Source organism: Camelus ferus, chromosome 12 (assembly GCF_009834535.1).
Source record: "Camelus ferus isolate YT-003-E chromosome 12, BCGSAC_Cfer_1.0, whole genome shotgun sequence".
Taxonomy (NCBI): Eukaryota; Metazoa; Chordata; class Mammalia; order Artiodactyla; family Camelidae; genus Camelus; species Camelus ferus.
Window position 1 is genome coordinate 17,356,602 of NC_045707.1, and position 18,762 is coordinate 17,375,363.

Sequence of the window (18,762 nt, forward strand, 5' to 3'; positions counted from 1 at the left end):
ACTTACAAAGGACTTACCATGTGTCAGACACCGTCCTACAAACTTTGCATCTATGAATCTAAAATTGCAAATAAACAAAGAAAGGCTTTTACCGTTTTCTTGGCATGTGCTTTGATCCTTACATGTGGGTGTGGGCGTGTCTAGTACTCTGGGAATTTGCAGACTTTCTCTATAACGGAGAGGCAGGGACGCGATTCATTTACACAAGTGTCTAACCTTATGGGGTCAGAGGCACGCAAGGGAGCTTTTTTACATCCTTAACCTGCTCCATGGTTGTTTTGCTTTGGTTTGGTTTGGTTTCTTTCGCCCTGTTCTTTTCTACTCCCAGCATTGTAGCGACATCCAAGGATGAGAAGATGGAGGTAGAGACGGGAGCTGCCCTCCCGGAGAGTCTGCTTGGCACATGGCTTCCTCCTCTTGAAGAGGTAGGGCAAGGCACAGGGGACAGTATTGTTTCCATCTGGCTTTCCCAGGTGGTGAACTCCAATCACTGGGGCGTGAGTCAGTACAGACAGTGATGACACAAAGGGAGGAAAGCAAAGAGATGGCAGTACGGAGGCTGGAGACGGTCTCCCTCCCAGGGAGGGTCTCTGGAAACACACCAGGAGTCTGGACAGTCCTGGAGGCAAAAGGACACCTTCCAGGCCCAGCCACACCCTCTGCACGTGCTCCTGGCTCCTTCATATCCCACAGGCACACAGACCGCTGGCCCCGCTCACTGTCCACTGGGACCACCAGACACCATCCAGGGCTCCTGGAAATAGGTTCGCTTTTCCAAGAGAGACACAGCATCGAAGGCACCAGAGAAAAGGAAGAACTCAGAACACTTGTATTAATCATCTGATCATTTCTTCATCCAGTATGTGTCTTTTGAGCAATTTAAGTCGCCACGCACAGGGCTGCAGCGGGGTTTACAGCGGTAAATGGGACAGGCTAGTGGGGGAGAAACACAGGATCTAAGGACAAGCCTGGGTCCTGCCAGGCCCAGGATGATTAACCCACACCTGCCTGGTGACAGGGGTGGCTGTGCCAAGGCAGGATTAGGGAATCCTGCTCGACTTGGTTTCTGGAAAACTCAGTTCCCACCAGCCATGCCAGGTGAGCCTTGGCCAGACTTTCCTATGGGAGTTTTCTGACTGTGATTTCTACCGCCAGTCTCCCCATGCCTTCCATGCCCAGATGCACACCAGCAACCCATTCAGAGGGAAGGAAGCTAAGTTCAGAGAGGGAAGATCTGACCCCAAATCCCTCAGTAAGCTGCAGGCATAGTCAGGACCAGGTCGGGGCCTGTCCCCCGCGCTGCCCTCGCCCCATCGCTACCCTGCCAGGGACCCAGCAAGAGCCTCGTGTGTCTCGGCGTCCTTCGGAGGACACTCCCCCAGCCCTGTGTGAAGGGAGGCCTGTGTATACTGAGGGCACTGACAGGTGGCAGCTTCTGGGTGGTTTTACTGCTTCCCACCCCACCCCCGTCCAGAGCCCCGAGAGCTTCTGGCACAGACCCAGCCTTTCCAGGGTGAGACCAGCCTCAACCAAAGTCAGCCCCACGGCCCTTCCCCAGGGCCCTTGCCTGAGCCAGGCCACCAGGTCCCAGAGGCTGAATGTAGATGGGAGAGGATTGGTTGCTGGAAACCCCTTTCTGTCCTGTCCCTCTCCCCACCCCCTACTCCCATCAAGTGAGAATTCACACATCACTCTGTTTGCCTGTGTTCAGGGCCCCACCGCATTCTCCACTGGCTCTACTCAAGCCATATCCTCTGAAACAGCCTCAAGGGCCCAGCATTCCACTCCCCTATCCCTGGGTTCCCATGGCCGTTCAGCCTCAGCTCTGCTCTCCAGCCAGGGGATCCATTTCCACCCCTACCCCAGGGCCTACCCACCCCCTGCTTTCATGCTAAGATGGGCAGTTACGCTGAGTGCTGGCTCTGTCTCTGTCTCTCTCTGTCTCTGTGTCTCTCTATCTCTCTGTCCTGACTTCCCACAAAATGTGAGGCAAAGACCCAGATGCTTTTTCAGGCAGTCTCTTCCAGGGAGAGACAAGTCTGATAATTGCTAGATGGGGTGCCTCTCTGAAACTCTAGACTTTCCATGATCCCAAAATAGCTGAAAACATGGGATGGGTCAGTGCCCAGGACGTGCTCTGTGGCATGACAAAAGCCAGCAGCAACAGCCATACTTCCACAGCACTGAGTGTGCGCCAGGCTTCGCTCTGGATGTTTCAGTTCACTTAATCCTCACGACCCTGTGAGATGGGCCTATTGTTAATTATCCCTATTTTACAGATGAGGAAACTGAGGCCTAGAGAGATTAAGTAGCTGGTAAGTGACAGCCCTAGATAGGAATCTGAGCAAGTATGGCTCCAAAAGCCCTTGTCTTCACCTTCGTTGATAGATTGTCAGCCCACAAGCCTGCCTTGACCCTGAAGAGGCCTTCAGCAGGGGCCCTGGTCTCCAGCCGGCCTGGGAGGGCAGCAACTCAGAAGGCCTTAGATGCCACTTGGCAGTCAGTGTTCTCAGCATCTTCCAGCAACCCAGAGGGAGAGGAAGAGGATGGATCCTTGGGGAGGCCCCTCCCCTCTCTGGACTGTCAGAACCTGGGGTGAAGCAGCTGGGACCCCGGGCAAGGCTCCAGTGGACTGGGGTCACCCTATACAGTGTTCCTGCTTCTCGCCTACTGCGGTTCCTCGGCCTACTTCCCTGGCACCAGACGCAGAGAAAAGGCTCACGTGCCTCTGGGGCAGTCTCTTCCCGAGGGCCCAGATGTGTCTGACAACGTGACCTCACGTGTGGTCTAGTGCCTTGGGTCAGCCTTCAGCTTTTCCTTCCATTTCTCACCTCCCCTAACCCCAAAACTCCCTATGGCCAAGACACCCAGACAGGGCCCTGCAGAGCTCTGCTCTGGGTGCAATGGAGGGGATGAAATGGGGTGACCCAGCCTGGGGGTTATTTGGCATTTTTAATCCTTTGGGATGGGCCAAGCTTCCCAGTGGCCTTACAGGATTATACCAATTCCTTCCATGAGGTTGCCCTGCTCAGAAAAGAAATGAACCCATTTCATTCAGAGAGGTGGCCTCATTTTTTTGGGTGACACTGGGCCTGATTTCTTCCAGCCCCTCTTTGAAGTGAATGGCTATTGGAGTCCTGCTCTGTGCCTGATGTTGTGCTAAGACTTAACGTGCATTGTCTTCCTTACCATTCACATAATAAACATAATAGACATAATAAACGTATTACATAATAAACATAATAGGTGTATATTGTGTATGTTACGTAATAAATGTAATAGGTGACAAAGCATTGTGACTATCCCCATTTTCTGAATCTCAGAAAGGAAATGTATCTCATCGAAGGCCACACAGCCAATAAGTGTCACACTTGAGAGCTGACCCCAAGCCTGGCTGTCCTAGAGCTGTGTTCTCCACCAGTACACAAGTGGTGGTACCCAGGGGACCCTGAGAAGCTCCATCAGCGGCCCACACACCAAAGCCTCCCCAGATAAACATAGCACCTAAATGAAAGCAGTGTGCCCCCTAGCAATTCCGCTGACTCTCTAGAGCACAGCCCCTAAACCCCAAGCCCTAACCACGAAGAAATTCTGAAGGCACCACTCAGGCCATCAATGCTAGGATGCCCCGCAAGATGGAACTTCCCAGTTCTCTGGATCTCTGAGGCCCAAACGTTCTCCACTGATCCATCGCCTCCCCAGGCAGGGTATATGCCAAGGAGTGAACAAAAGCTCCTTTCATGGTGACCTGCCCCTTGCCCTTACCATACCCTGCTTCCCTCGTCAGCAGCCCAGGAGTCCCAACTTGTTCCTGAGTCTGCCCCAAGGACTCGTTTCACCCATCGGCCTCCTCAGCCTCCAGGCCTCCCCAGAAGGGGCAGCTCCACCATTCAGAGCTGGGGAGACACTCAATGGCTCTCTATGCCTTGCAGCCAGAATGTCACGACCTATCTAGCCTCTTGGGCAACCTCCAGCTGCCAGCTGACTTGGGCATCCCTGAGGGCTGGGGCCTCTTACTCTGGCGCCAGCCATGGCCTCCTGAAGGTTGGCACACTGCCCTCAGCAGATAACAATAACACGTTATGGTCTGCAAGACCTCAGACAGAACATGGCTCCAGTGTTCTGAGTCTGGAAAATGATCTCACATTAACCCTGTGAACCGAGGTTATTGCCAGTCCCTTGGTGAAGCGTGGCCTTCTTTTGCTCAAGGACATGAAGTAGCTTCTCACTGGCCTTAAACTCACCAATGCGTTCTTCTGAGTGCCCTTCCCTCAGCATCCTTCCTACCACCTGTGGTGGACAGAACAATGGCGCCCAAAGATGTCCCCACCCTGATCCCCAGAACTGGTGAATACATACTCTACAGGAAAAAGGGAAATTAAGGCTGCAGAAGGAATGAAGATTGTTAATCAGCTGCCGTTAAAATTGGGACATTACCCTAGATTATCTATCTAAGTGGGTTCAATGTAATCCCAAGGGCCCTTAAATGTGGAAGAGGGGAAGTTAGGGTGATATCACCTAAGAAAAACCTGACTACCATTGCTGATTCTGAAGAAGGGAGGAAAGAGGCTGTGAGCCAAGGAATGTGGGCACCTCTAGAAGGTGGAAAAGACAAGGAAACAGATTATCCCTTAGAACCTCCAGAAGACATGCAGCCCTGCCCACACTGCTGCTCATTTCAGTCCTTCATCTCCAGAACTATGAGTTAACAAATTTGTGGTTTTGGTAGTTTGTGAGAACAGCAACAGGAAATAAATACACATTACTCTCCAGATTCTGTTTTGACCAAGGAAGGGAACCTACTCTTTATCCTCTCCATCCAGGTTACCCTTTCCCAACTTTAAGATCTCTTCCCTGCCCTCTCCACCCAGCCCTGCCTGCCCACTCCTCTTGCTGCATTTTGTTCCTCACAGCTTCCCTCCAAAATCCGTCCACTGCCCAGTCTCTCCTGTTACTTCATTTACTTGTCCAATCCACAAGTTGTACCACCAGGCAATGGACTGGGTCTATGGGACAATAGCTAACAGGCTAGTCACCATCTACTGGGGGTCCTTTGCTGGATGCGTGATTTTCCGCCCCAGGGTCTGTGTGCATTTTGTCCACTGGTCTCAGTTTGGAGTTCAGTGTGCATTGGGTCCCCAAGCCCACCTTCCTCAGTACCTACTTTCCCTCCAACCCCTCCACATCCCCTTGCCCAGGGCCCAGCAGGGGCAGTGCCTGGTGCAGACTGATGCGTGTGGGTCTCACAGCTGAGGGTGGGAAGAACTCGATTGGAATAGACCCATCCTTTGCTTGCTATTTGATGAGAGTGAGCCAGTAAGCCATGCCTGCTCGAGAGGCCTGGCCTCCTAGGGTGGGCACAGGCTGCTTGGTGAAGAATACTCCATCTCACCAGGCTCTGTCCTGTCTTTTTGAGACTATTGGTCTCTCAGCAACTCAAGTGGCCCACTTCCTGGCCGGTTAACCTTCCCCATTGCTGCCTTTGTCCACCTTGGTCTCTCCCTCCATCCCCTGCCACCTCTAGGTCTCCACACTGGTGAGGCCAAGAAAAGCAAGATGGCAGACTGTCAGAAAGAGTCTCTACCAAGCTGATAAAAATGGATCTGCCCCGGAAGATGACACCACCATCAGTGTCTCCCTGAAGACGCTGGCCTGGTGAACAAATGCTGGCCTTTCCCCATGGTCCAGCTCCTTGAGAGGGAGGCGGTGGACACTCTTTCCCCAGACAGTTCCCAGAGGGCTTTCCCCAAGTGGTATGGGCTCTGTCCACCTGCCCAAAGCCCCACAGCCTTCCTGGTTAGTGAGGACAGAGAGTGCCTTTGTGTTAGAATTTGGACAGAGATGTAGTCTTGGAGGAGAACGGGGGCTTGCCCGATAGGTCTATCTCATAATGAACTCAGCTGGGAGCCCAAGTGTAAGACAGCCCTTCCCCTGAAAATAGCTCCAGGCTGCTAGGGAATTCTGCCCTCCCCTTGACCTACACCCTCGTGAGGATTCCCACAACCTCTGCCCGCCTCCCCCATCCCTGCGGGGGACTGAGCAGCTGGATTATGGCTCCTCCCAGGTGAAGGCAGCCCCACTGGAAGTAGAAGGAGCAGAGAAGGCTCTGTCTTGAGTTGGCTGCGTGTGGAAGCCGACCCAGCACGGACATTCCAACACCCAAGCATCGGGTTCACATTCCCAAATTGGGCCTCACCTGGTGAGTCAGCTGGGTAGGCACCTCCGAAAGCCTGCAGCACCATCAGTTAGCTGCCTCAGTCTGGTACCCGATTCCAGCTGGGCCTCAGGCTGGACGGCAGATTGGCCACGTTCTTCAATCTGATGTGTGCAGATCCAGGCTGTGGTTGTTTTCCGTGGACAGGAATCCTGGCATGGCTGAGGCAGGGTCTGCCTTCAAAAATCTCCTGAGGGCTGAGGAGGGAACCCCTTCTATCAGGTTTGACAGCAACCAGAACTGGCCTGCAACCGGCCTGTCAAGCATCTCCCCTCAGGCACCCGGGAACAACAGCCAGCAGCTACCTGACTGACTCTGTCCTCCACCTGCCCCTGAGAATCTTGGTGGTCTCCCTCCCACCTTCCTTTGTTGGAAAGTCACACTGTACTTGCCTGGAGGGACCAGAGAGGGCACCCTTCCCCAGCCCCACTGGGGGTCAGTGAGGGGACTCCTGTCCCCAGACCTACTGGCCCATTTCAGACAGGTCTCATTAGAAGAGAGTTCATCCTCATTGTGAGCGGAAATCAGCCTCCCTCCAACTTCCGGTTCTGCTCTGTGGAGCTACACGGAAGATCAATTTCACTTTCCCTTTGGCAAATTTTTTTATTTTGGGGTCATTACTTAATCACTCCTCCCTCTCTGACTCAGAGGACACTGACTCCCAGGGGGGAATAATCTGGTTATATCCCAAGCTGTCTACACTGCAGTGGCTTGCCAGGCCCTGCGCTTCTCACAGCCTTGGGAGCTGACTGTAGCCCCCATGGCCAACCCAACCCTGGGCTGCGATTTCTGGCCTCTCCAGCCACCTGTTTGCTCCTCTCTAATAATTTATATATGTCTCCTTAAACGTTTCCCAAACTATAGTCATTCAAGCCACCGTCAGGATTTTGCCCATCTCCAAACCACCTGCATTGTTATTTTCTTTTAATACTTTTTCTTTACTGGTTTGCTTGTTTACCTAGCATATTTATATTATAAGGCAACTTTGTTAACTACTGAATGACATCTCTTCTAATACACATCAAAATAAGGCCAGGACTACGAAACAGCCTGAAATGATTCTGTGTGCCCGCGGCACTAGCTGTCTCTGCTTTGGAAGCGCAGCCTTAACACATCATGTGTTCCAGGGTCCCTCTCCACTCACCTCATCCCCCTCCTCCAGCCTCTGCCCCAGACTCCTCCCTAACATGCCTGTGGTTTCCTCCTTCCAAGGGCCTCAGGAGCAGGAATAGACCCTCCCCTCTGTTTCCTGGCTCCCTGAGTCCGTCCTACAGCCATAAAGCCAGGCCTTGCTCTCTGCTCTTAGGTCTCATCTCCTGTCGAGCAGTGAGTGACCCTCCCTCTGTGGCACTTAGGAGAGACGGGGCGGAGGCAATGCCTGGGCCACTTCACGTTTTCAGAACATCCAGCTGTGACGCCAACAGGTACAGCTGACCCAGAGTCAGGGAGGTGGAGAGTCCACTTCTGTAATTACACCATAGAGTGTCTGCAAACCACAAATGAGCACTTAGAAAGCCAAATTACAGCCCTTAGAGGGCGAGAAGGTGAGTGTAGCTAGTGGGAGCTTCTGACCAGGCAGTCAAAACAACCAAGGCTTGGGCAGTTCGGCCCAGATAAGTTTCAGGGAGGTGGAGGGGTGGTGGCTGAGGGGCCCAAGCCCACCCTACCTGAGACAAGTAACACCTGCTAGAGATGCTGAGAAGTACCCTCGATGGCCTCAGGCAGGACCCAGGAGAAATTCCTGAAAAGTTTCTCACCCCCAGGGATTTGCCCCCTCCCCAGAGCACCAGGCTCATGACCATAACACTGGCCACCTACTAAGGACAGCCCTGACACGTGGACATTCTGGCCCTTGCATGGCCTTGACCTTGTCTGGCTGTCCCACCCAGTCCACAGTGCTGGCTCCAGCCTCACCGTTGGCCCTCCCAGACCTGTATCATTGGTCCCACACAGAGTCTGCAGTTTCTCTGGAACATCTCTCCCAATACCAATGATTCAGACTTGGTTCCTGAAGACAGAGCCAGATCCTGGAGCAGACACAAGGGGGACAGTGAATTTCCTGTCCCCTCTCCCACACACTGCTCCCCAGCAGGGTAGGAGAGTGTGGAGGCCACTTCTGCCTGGTGACCCTAAGCACATCTCATAGTTTCTCTGGCCCAAGACTTCCTCATTCATATAAAATGGAGGTGCCAGTGGAGTTGTTGATGATGATTTACTATGGAAACATCCTTAAAGAGCCTTGCCTGTGGCCTGACACCCAGGAAGCCCTCAAAAGACAATAGCTATGATCATTTTTCTACCTTCAAAGAAGGTATTCTCTCAGTATTAATTTTCCATCTCCTTGATGGGCTCAGCACAGCCCCTTGGCCTTCTTCATCCTCCTGTCCTTTGACACCCAGGGCTTAGCCTAGGTGCCTGGTTCGGCTCCAGTCAGTGTCCCGAGTGTGGATCCTGTGTCCAGGAGCACCTTATACTTGGTCTTTAATGGGCCCTGCTCCCCACAGAGTAAGGAGTCTGCAGGGCCACAGGGACGAGCTCCGCCATCTGTAGCCAGACTCCCCTTCTAGACCAGCTTAAATAACTAAGACTCCAGAACTCCTGCCCAGTAGCCCCAGCCCACATCCAGGCCTGTGCACGCCTCTTTGCAGGGCATCCTTGGAACACAGACTGCCTTGCAGTTGGGCACTCTTTCAGGCTGCTTGCAGGTTATGGTTGGAGCTTGGAAGTATAGACTGGGGTTTACATGAGGTCCTTGCAGTGAGGACAGAGCCAGGGCTGGAAAGAGAACGGGGCAGGCGGCAGGCGGGAGCTGGGAGTGCTCTCTGCTGCAACATTCTGACCTGGAACTCTGCGGAGTCAAGAATGTTCCATTTGAGCCTGACCTGCTGGTCTGTCTGTTGGGGACTCAAAGCCTGCACATTTCAGTAGGAATAAGATCATCTCCACCAGCTCCTGGGCCACCAGCATAGGGACATTTTGGAAGTGGAAGATTTGGCTTAGTGTGTGGAAGGGATCGGGGCTACCTGGGTGCCTGGGAACTGCCTGGGGCTCTCAAGAGAACTCCAGACTGTACTCTGTTTGACACTTCAGGTCCCTGGCTAAGGGTTGGGATGCACAGGGAAGCTGCTGGCGTCTCCGCAGTGGCAACAGCAAAGCCAAGGTGTCCAAATACCCAGTTCCTCTCAGAGGCTAATATAAGATAATTATCTCATCAGATGTTTTCACTGTTTTTCCTTAGGCATTTCCTAGTATTCTCCCCATGTTCCGTGCCCTTTTCTGAGGATGCCTTTTTGAGAGTCTTGGACCCAAGCATCTTTATATAAAGTGAAAGATTTTAGGTTCATTTTCATCAGTGATTATCCTAGACCCAAACATCTAGAAGCAAGTTGCTAAGTGGGATAATTATATACGTGTGTGAGCTTGGACATGAATGCATAGATTACATATATCCTTATCTATGTCAAGTTACAGGGGTCTGATTTCCCACCTGCTAGCTGTGTGACTTTGGGCAAGTTACTTAACCTCTCTAAACCTCAGGTACCTCTTGTATCTTGCTAGATAAAACTAAAACTCTGGTACTTACTTTCTTTGCTCTCCCTTCCTTATACTGTAGGATAAGGGCACCTAGGAGTCCCTTTTTTCATGTCTTTATGCGCTGAGAAAGCCACTTTTTAAAGGCTAGTTTAAATGTCACTGCATCCAGGAAGCTATCACCCCAACTCATCCTGTGAGAAGCACCTGGAGAGCTGGAAGGGGATCTGGCCATTCACTGAGCCCAGCCCTTTGATTTAAGAGACAAGGAAACTGAGGGCAAAATGACGAAGTGACCTCAAGAGAGAGACAAATGGCCCTTAACCTCTCCACCTGTGGGTCCACAACCACCAGGGCACCATTATAGCTTGCACATACTGTCTCTGTAGGTCTCTGTACCTCCCTTAGGTCACAAGACCTCTGAGGCTGGAATCATACTGTGTTCATTCTAGTCCCCATCCCCACCCCCGCCCGGAACCAGCTCTCCAGCACAGCCCTGTGCCAGATGGGACCTCAATGTATTATACCTATACGCACACACACGTGTATTACTATAAAGCATTGGCTCATGTGATTAGGGGGACTGAGAAGTTTCAAGATCTGCAGTTGCCAAGCTGGAGACCCAGATGAGCCAGTGGTGTAGTTCCAGTCTGTGTTTGAAGGCCGGAGAACTAAACGAAGCAATGGTATAAATTCCAGTTCTAGGGAGAAGACCGATGTCCCAGCTCACATAGTCAAGCTGGCAAATTTCCTTCTTACTCAGCGTTTTTGTTCTGTTTGCATATTGTACCTGACCTTACATCAATTAATAAAAGAGTACTGTATATTTTATTATTATTTGTAAACTGTGTGCTACACAGCTTTTATATCAGTTAAACATGATGTACGTGTGTACATATGCACATACATGCATGTGTGTATCTGGATATTTACGTATACACACTTTTTTCAAAAAGCTATGTAGACATTTACCAGCACACCACTGTCTACGACCCTCCTGCACCAGGTCCTGCCCTTTGTGGCACTAGCTGCCCCTCCCCATCCTTCACTTTGTAAATAAGTAGTTCTCAGCCATAGGACCCTTCCCCAGGCCCCGCTTTGTTCCACTCAGGATGCCTCTTTTCAGCCTATTCTCCTCTTGCCCATCCTGGCCCACACCCCAGTTTCCCGACACCAGCTCTGAATAGTCAATCACGGTGCCACGGAGATTCTGTTCCCGGCCTTGGCACTTAGCCCGAGCCCTGCCTGCCTGCTCTTGCCCTGAGACCCTCACAGCTGGAAGTCAGCGTTGGCAGTGACTCCTGACACACCTGGCCCTCAGGGATGAAAGGTGGCAGTTCCCAGACCTGTCTCGGAAAAAAAAGAAAAAGAAAGGAAAAGAGCAAGGCAGAGGGGTGGCTGAGTCGCAGAGAAGAGCGGTGCGGGTGAGTGGTGTTCAGAGCGCTGGGGACACGACTCTGCAGGCGTCTTCTTCCCACCATCATTGACAACAGAGCTCGCCTTGGGACAGTTCTGTCCTGAAATCCGCAGAGGAAAACACTGCACCTCCCAGGCTGTGCCCACCAGGGATCTCAGAGGAAAAGACCTCCACCGAGACAACTAACGAATAGGCCAAGGGGCCCTTGAGGGTAAAGTAGCAACTCCTGCTTAAAGTAAACCACAAACGCGGCAGCATATACGCGTCAGGAGCCAGGCAGGGTTTTAGGAGGAGATTCCGTGGGTTTGGTTTGGGGAAAAGCCCAGGGGCAAAAGCTCCATTCTGATGGGGAGAAACTGAGAAGGAAGCCATGGTTTCTGAACACCTGGGCTAGTTCCCCAGGAGAGGCAGTTTCAGAAACGTGGGCGCAAATACATCAGTCTAGGGGACAAGGCCAAGAGAGGAGGGGACAAGCACTCCTGCTGCTAGGAAATCAAATTAGGATCAGAGTCCCAGGGTACCCCTAAAAATTACCCGTGGTTTCCTGGCTATCACTGTCTCTAATAGTAACAGTAACAATAATAATAATAGTTAACAGTTATCATGGGCCCAGCATTTTATGTCTCAACCACAACAATGTCAAGAGATGGTTATTATGATTCCGGTTTTTGCTGAAAAGAAAGCAGACACAGGAGATGATGCACTTGCTAAGAGCGAAGCCCCCAGGGCGGAGTCTGGGACCAGCGCCCGCGCCCCGGGCCCCGCAGCACCACCTCTGCAGGATCACCATCATCATCTCTCCTTTATCCCTCATCTCAGGCTGTTTTCCCACAGGCTCCCCCTTTGTTGTTCCTTTTGATGATTTTCTCATTGTCGTGTAGTTGACAGAGTGGCTTTATTCTCATTGTTTGGATGAGGACCTGAGACAGGAAGCTGTTGCGCCACACATGCCGAGGCAGAGCCTGCTCTGGGAGCAGCTTTCTTTGGTCCGGAGCTAAGGGAGAAAAGTCAGTGCCATGCTGTACATTTCTCGGGGGGCTGACTTCATTTAACCTCGAGGACTGGACTTGTTCTGAGAGTGTGTCCTCCCTCCTATTAAATTGGCCCTTTCTTTTATGAAATGATGAAGGCAGGAGATGGTCACTGTTGTCTGTTTTATGTCCCATTTTGGCAACAGAAGAGGCTGGCAGCCCTAGCATCTGATTTGAAACGCTGCTTGGTCGTGGACCCTGGGCCTGGCGCATCCTGGCTTGCTTGGCGCTGCCTCACCACACACTTCCTCTGGGCAGGGGGCGGGGGAATTAACCAAGTGCACCTAAGCTGCTGAGAAAATACAGAGGAACCTCAAAGGGTAGGGCTCAACCTCCTTCTGCCCTGACTATGGAGAAAGGGGCGTCAGAGAGACGTCTGGGCCCTCCTGCCAGCTGAGGAAGGAACACCCCAGTCTTTCTGGCTTCAGAGAATGCGATGTCTCCACCAACTCTCATTTTCAAACCTGCCTCAGCCTGCATGGGCCCCCTTTGCCTGACAGTCAATTTGCTTACTCGAGGTGGGGAGGTGGGGGACCGAACAGGAATCTTCCCACCATCCATCCTTGTCCCAGCCATCCCTCGGGCCATCAGAGCCATGATTCATCCACCTTTTATTTGTCTTGAGGATTTTCTACGGCAACCTTGAGGCCCCTCTTCCCTGGCTTGGCTGGATTCCAAGACTATTCAAACAAGCAAAAAAGCAAACAAGCAAACAAGCAAACAAAAAAAATCAGGACCCAGTGAGGAGAGTGAGTCTCTAGAGGACAAATATATTTTTTTAATTTCTTGTGATGAAAATAATCCTTGGATCATCTATGCTTCTGAATTAGCTGCTTTGTGGCCTGGTCTTCACTTTTGGATGACTTTTTCTTCCTCTTCTGCTAGCGCTGACAGTGGACAGTGATCGGATTCAGTCTAGAATGGGGAGAACAGAAATAATTAAGGCAGAGAAAGGGTAACACCTAGACTTGGAAACATCACCTCTCCTCAAGCTGGTGTTGGTAAACCCACAGCTGAATGAGGGAACCTAGAGATTTGGACCAGCAGGGTCAGGCTATAGGACCCGAAAATCTCCAGCCCTGAGAGGCAGCTGGTGGGTGAGGCAGACAAGAAATAGTCTTCATTGCTGGGCAAGGTAACACATGCGTGGTAAGGAGTCAGAGTCCAGTGTGGCTGGGGTGGGGGGGATGGTCAGACACGAAGCAGAACTTTTCTAAGGACATGAGGACTCGAGTCTCCCCAGAAGGTGCTCAGTAAAAGTGGAGATGCCTTTGTCAGGGGTGATTGCAGAGGTGGTGGCCATCTTCTGCTGGATGGACAGGCCATCATGCTGATGTCTGGACAAAGGACAGTGCCCAGAAAAGCCAACTTGCATGGCCAGGCCGTCTCCTTCATGCATCTCCAGATCCTTCTAGCTGGTCTAGGATTTCATTTTGATGCTTCTGCTCACAGAGCCCTGCCAGCTTCTCCGGATAAACTGCCCGCCCCAGTCTGCTTCAGCCCCATTCCCTCCAAAAGCACCCCTGCTCCCTTACACTTAGCCCACCTCCTCTCAGCCTCTCTCCTCAACCCTTCCTGCTCCTGCTCCAGGGCCAGCACCACCCCACTGCCCTGGCCCCCTCTAGTGCTGGAGACTAGGACTTCAAGAGGAGCTTGATAAAGGTACTGCCTTGTTGACCTCTATCACTGAGGGGATGGGCTTCTATGATTGACAGGTGACAACAGGGCCGTAGCCTCTGCAGGAAGCCTGCAGTTTGTAAAACTGAGACAGGTTACATGGCAACCAGGAAGTGACAAGGGAACCTAGCCCAGTACCTAGGAACCCAGAGACATCAGGCTTCAGATGATGGAATATGATGAAAGTTCCAATAGGGAATGGGCAGGGAGCCCGCGGGATGTCAGGGTAGGGTGGGAACGAACACACAGCAGCTGGGTGGGCAGAGGCAGGCAGTTCCCACACCAGGAGGCGGGATGGTGATGTGGAAAGAGTGTGGGCTTTGGAGAGACAGGGCTCATGGAATCCTGGCTCCAAGTACTGGCTCTGCGGCCCAGGATTTAGCATGTCTATCTCAGGAATAACAACACCTGCCTCAGAGAGAGGTTCCCAGCCCAGGGAGACTCTGGTCCACAGTAGGAGCTCCATGAACATCAATTTCCAGTCCCTCCCCTTGGAGCTCCACCTGGTACTCTGGGCCTGAAGTACAGGAAAGGGTCTGGGGGATGAGGCTTCACAGATGAAAAAAAGGAGCTGAGGTCAAGGTCAGGAAGTTTCAGCCCCTCAGCAGGATCTGCAGGTGCGGTGGGGGACCCGTTTTTACTCTCCTTGCCCTCTAGAGATGTCCTGAGGGTGCCAACATCCCCGTCTACAGCCAGCCTGACTCCCAACAGCCCCTGAGAGTCCCCCAGCTGGGCTGCTGCTATGTCTGGCCTTTTTGCTGCAGGGGCTTCCAGCGGGGTGTCCCAAGAACCGGCTCCCATCAGTAGCCACAGTGGCAGCCTGTGGGGGTTGGGGGATGGGCAGTCCACCAGATCTTGCTTAGTGCAAATGACGTGCCAGGTACAGGAGTATAAAGGTGAAGACAATTCAGTCCCTGTCACTCGTTTTGGGGGAGGTGATGGAAGGGATGAGTAAGGTGGGTAGGGGAGCAGAGACAAGGTTTCAGAAGGCAAGGGACACTTGCCAAGTATCATAGGCCTTCACTATCTGCATTTGAGGAAAGGAATACACTCCTCTCTCTCCTCTTCTCCCATAATCGTGGCCAACCACAGCACCTCTACCCCTGAGATGGCCCCCAGCCCTGTTCTTGCCCCTCGTGCCCACTCCAAGCTCCCTCTTGCACAAGCCATTCTATCCAGTGGAGCTTTCTAGCTGTTTCCAGGGCTGCCTTGGGCCAGTCTCCAGCCCAAGAGATGCTCCAGCATCTCCATCACACTTGGTGATTGATCTGATATTTCAGTTCCTCTCTGCAGTCTCAGAGACTGGGTGTCAGGTGGGCCTCCCCTGCTCACCCCCTTCCCACTGTGGGAGCCCATTTAACATGTCTTGGGCCCTGATCTGGCCCTTTAGTCAGAATGCAACACAGCTCTGTGCCCCGTAGCGTTCTGTGGCTCCCACTCTGGGCTCAGCCTCTACGAGCGAGTGCATCTCACACTTTATTCATCTGCACCAGTTTTTCCTGTACTTGTACCCTTCCCGAGTGGCTCCTCTTGCCTGTAGGACCAGAAGCTTCCTGACTGCAGGGACTATGACTTGCTTTCTCTTTCTCCTGCATCCACTCCACAGAACATCACTTCGATGTGAGGAAGGCAGTAAATGGGGACAGATGTGGGGCCAGGACTTGAGGCTCATCACAATGCCCTTCCACCCCTGGGATCAGCTCCCTTCCTGCCCCTCACCCTCTGCTTATGCGCATGCCCCACCCCCACACCATCGCTCAGCACATGGCCATGCCTTTTATTTGACACAAAAAAACTAGGCTCTTAGGTATGAGCTTTCTCAGCTCTCCATCCCCATGTCCCTTTCAGAGCTCATCCTGCCCTCTGTGGTCCCTTGATCCCATCGCTACTCCCTTATTCCAAGACCTTCCTATGTTGGCTGGAATTTGAACCTCTTTCTCCACTGATCACGTTCCTGGAGACTCTAAATATGCACTGTGTGCACTCATTACTCTCTACCTCCTGCCGCATCTCTGTTTTTCCCTTCATGGTCAAGGTGACTCTGACCCATCCCACTCCCATTTCAATAGGCCTTCTGCCTTACTCTTGCCGGAGCCCACTTGGGCGAGGTCCCCTCCCACCCTCATCATTAGACCCAAAGCCACCTTTTGGATCTTGCCCTTTCTTGGCCTTTCTGCAGATTAGTCCCTCTCGATCCATTTCTTCACCCTAAGAATTTTTCCTTTCTTGATTCCCAAATGCCCTCTCCTGTTCTCCGCCTCTCTCTCTGACTACTCCTCCCCAGTCTCCTTTCCCTTTGCCCCAGGGCTCTGTTCTAGACCCTGTAATGATCTCTCTGGGTGTGCCTTCTGGCCCCCAATTCTGATTGCCAAATCTGAATCCCAGCCCTGACCTTTTTTTGAAAAAATCCAATAACTTACTGACCATCTCCCCTTGACAATACTACAGGCACCTCCAACTCGGCTTCTCCAAGCCTGAACTCCACATCTTCCTTTCAGAACCCAATCCTCTTCCTATATTCCCTTTCCCTGTAAATGGTGTTACTGCCCATCACCTAAGCTAGAAACCCCAGTGTCTTCCTGGACACTTATGTGCTTATCCCTCTTATTCCTCAACTACCCGCCGTCACTATGGTGGGCAGCCTCCAAGGTGGCCCCTGGTGATTCTTGTCCTCTCTCCTCTCCCTGAGAAGAGTCCCAGCCCCTCGGGGAAATGCCCAACTGCCCAGATGAAACTTACACTGTACGGAAACTTAACAAATTTCCAGTGAAGAAGCTGAAGGAAAACAGAGTCCAAATCTGGACACTGCTCTGGATATAAATGCCCTTCATCCCTTCCCTCTGGGCTTGGCTCTCTCAGTAAAATCTCCTGCTGGGACTTAGTAGCCAAGTTGGAGCAGAAATAGTTCAGTTTTCATAGAATTTAATTCTGTCAGGTTAGATGGGACCTTGAATGCCACTCAAAGTGAAGTTCAAGGACCAGCAGCATCAACCTGATCTACAAGCTTGGTTGAAGTGCAGACTCTTGGGCCCCAGCTGGTCCTGCTGAAACATAAGGTGCATTTTAGCAAGACTCCCAGAAGACTGATACGCCAGTGAAAGCGTGAGAAGCGTTGGTCTAATCAAACTGTCCATCCAACTCTCAAGTGCTCTATAACATCGGAGTTTGTTCTTGAGTATCTCTTATAATGGCAAACACCCTATCTCTTAAAGCAGCCCACCCCATCTTGAGTATGGTTTCCGCCAGTCCTCAATGCACAGGCCCCCCACTTTGCCCTTGTCCTCGGCTTCCCCAGGTCCCATCCCTTACTTTCACCCTCTCTTGGCTCCAGGGACTCAATACCTCTAGCAATCACCCCAGGAATTCATTCCAAGCCCAAACCCATAGAATCCCACTGAGAAGGTCAAGGGAGATCCCGTTTCAGTGAATTTCCTGCCCAATTTTTATTAATCTTCCTGCCTAGTGTCTTTTAAGCCTGGATTTTAGTACTACTGACCTTTGTCCTGGAGTTCTCAGAAGGCAGAGGGAGCCCAGCCAGAGAGCACTGTGGGGGCCCCCCTGGTCTTACAGGGCCTGGGCCTCCCTCCCCCGGACCATGTTCTCCTACTGGGATGATGCAGCCAGGTCCACCACCTGCTTATTGCCCGTGGACAGGAACACGGATGTGTCCGAGGCCCAGTCCTGCTGGTCCCCTTCTGCAAAGTGGCAGGAAGCCCAGCCCTAGGCTAACAGGCCAGCTCTCCGCACACAGCAGCACGAGGAACACCCTGACTCTTCACACTCTGGGTGCACATGAGCAGCCTCTGCCCTGTTGGCGCTCATACCAGCTGGCTTTGGGCATCCAGCAGGAATTGTTATGACAGGTAGTAATAGCCCAGAAGCAGTGGATTTGGGGTCAGCGGCTTGGGCCAGGCACCGTCATGTACCCCTTTGAGGTTCAGTTTCAGCATATGTGAGTGGGAAATGGGCATGAGGTGTGATCCTGGGGGCGGGGGTAGGGATGGAAGCGGCTCAGCAGCAGAGGGAAATGAAGCCCTTGTTAACCCAGAGGTCACCCACAGGCCCGTGTCGTCCAGGCAGAGATCAGGACCGGCTCAGTCGAGACTCCCAGGGCCAGCCCCGATGCGACCCCTGGAAGCAGGTCTCCTGCACAGCCCTTCCAACTGGACCTCCACCTCCACCCTCCGACTGAAGGCTCCTCCACACTCTGAGGGTAGGAAGGACCATGGGCCTCATCCCTACCACCGTGTGAACCAGCATCTCTTCCTCTGCCTCAGATGCCTCCAGAGACCCTGTCCCTTCCCTCTGCTCCTCCCAGGCAGAGGGAAGGAACTGGATAGAGGGAGCAGAGGCCTGATTGGGGAAGAACTGACTGGCTGTACACAGTATACCTTCTGGCTTCCCCAGACAGCTCTGCCCTACCTCCTACCACACCTCATGCTGCCTCCTCCCTCTGCCCCCCTGATGTGATACAGGCCCACCTGCACCCCTCCACCCCACTGATGCCACTGAATGTTGCCAAGTGCTTGCCTCTGTCTGACTGTCCAGCAGCCCCTCTGCTCCCGAGACTACACAGGTCCCTAACCTGCCCACCTCGGGCAGGACCCCTCGCCCGTATTGGAGAACAGTGCCATCCTGCCATGGGTGTGTTGGAAAGAGCACAGGACTTTGGGGTCTTAGCCTGGCTCTGCCCCTGACAACCTAGGTGAACTTAGACAAGATCCCTGTTCCTCCCTGGGTCTCAGTTCCTTCACTGGTGAAATAGAGAGGCCCCTGCTGCAAATACAGAGGGCCCCACACATCAGGACGCGGGAGCTGTGCGAGGAACCAGGGCATCACTGAGCCCTCTTCCACATTCACCCTGCAGTAGATGTCCTCCTGGAACCTGCCAG

The 18,762-nt window shown here is 52.6% G+C and overlaps 1 long non-coding RNA gene across 1 annotated transcript; it reads left to right on the forward strand.

Annotated features, from left to right (window-relative positions):
* The first annotated feature begins 112 nt into the window (after positions 1 to 112).
* On the forward strand, positions 113 to 3,224 carry LOC116667594. Its single transcript, XR_004324490.1, has 3 exons — positions 113 to 425; positions 694 to 859; positions 2,389 to 3,224. It is a non-coding gene; the product is annotated as an uncharacterized LOC116667594 (long non-coding RNA).
* The last annotated feature ends 15,538 nt before the right edge of the window (positions 3,225 to 18,762 follow it).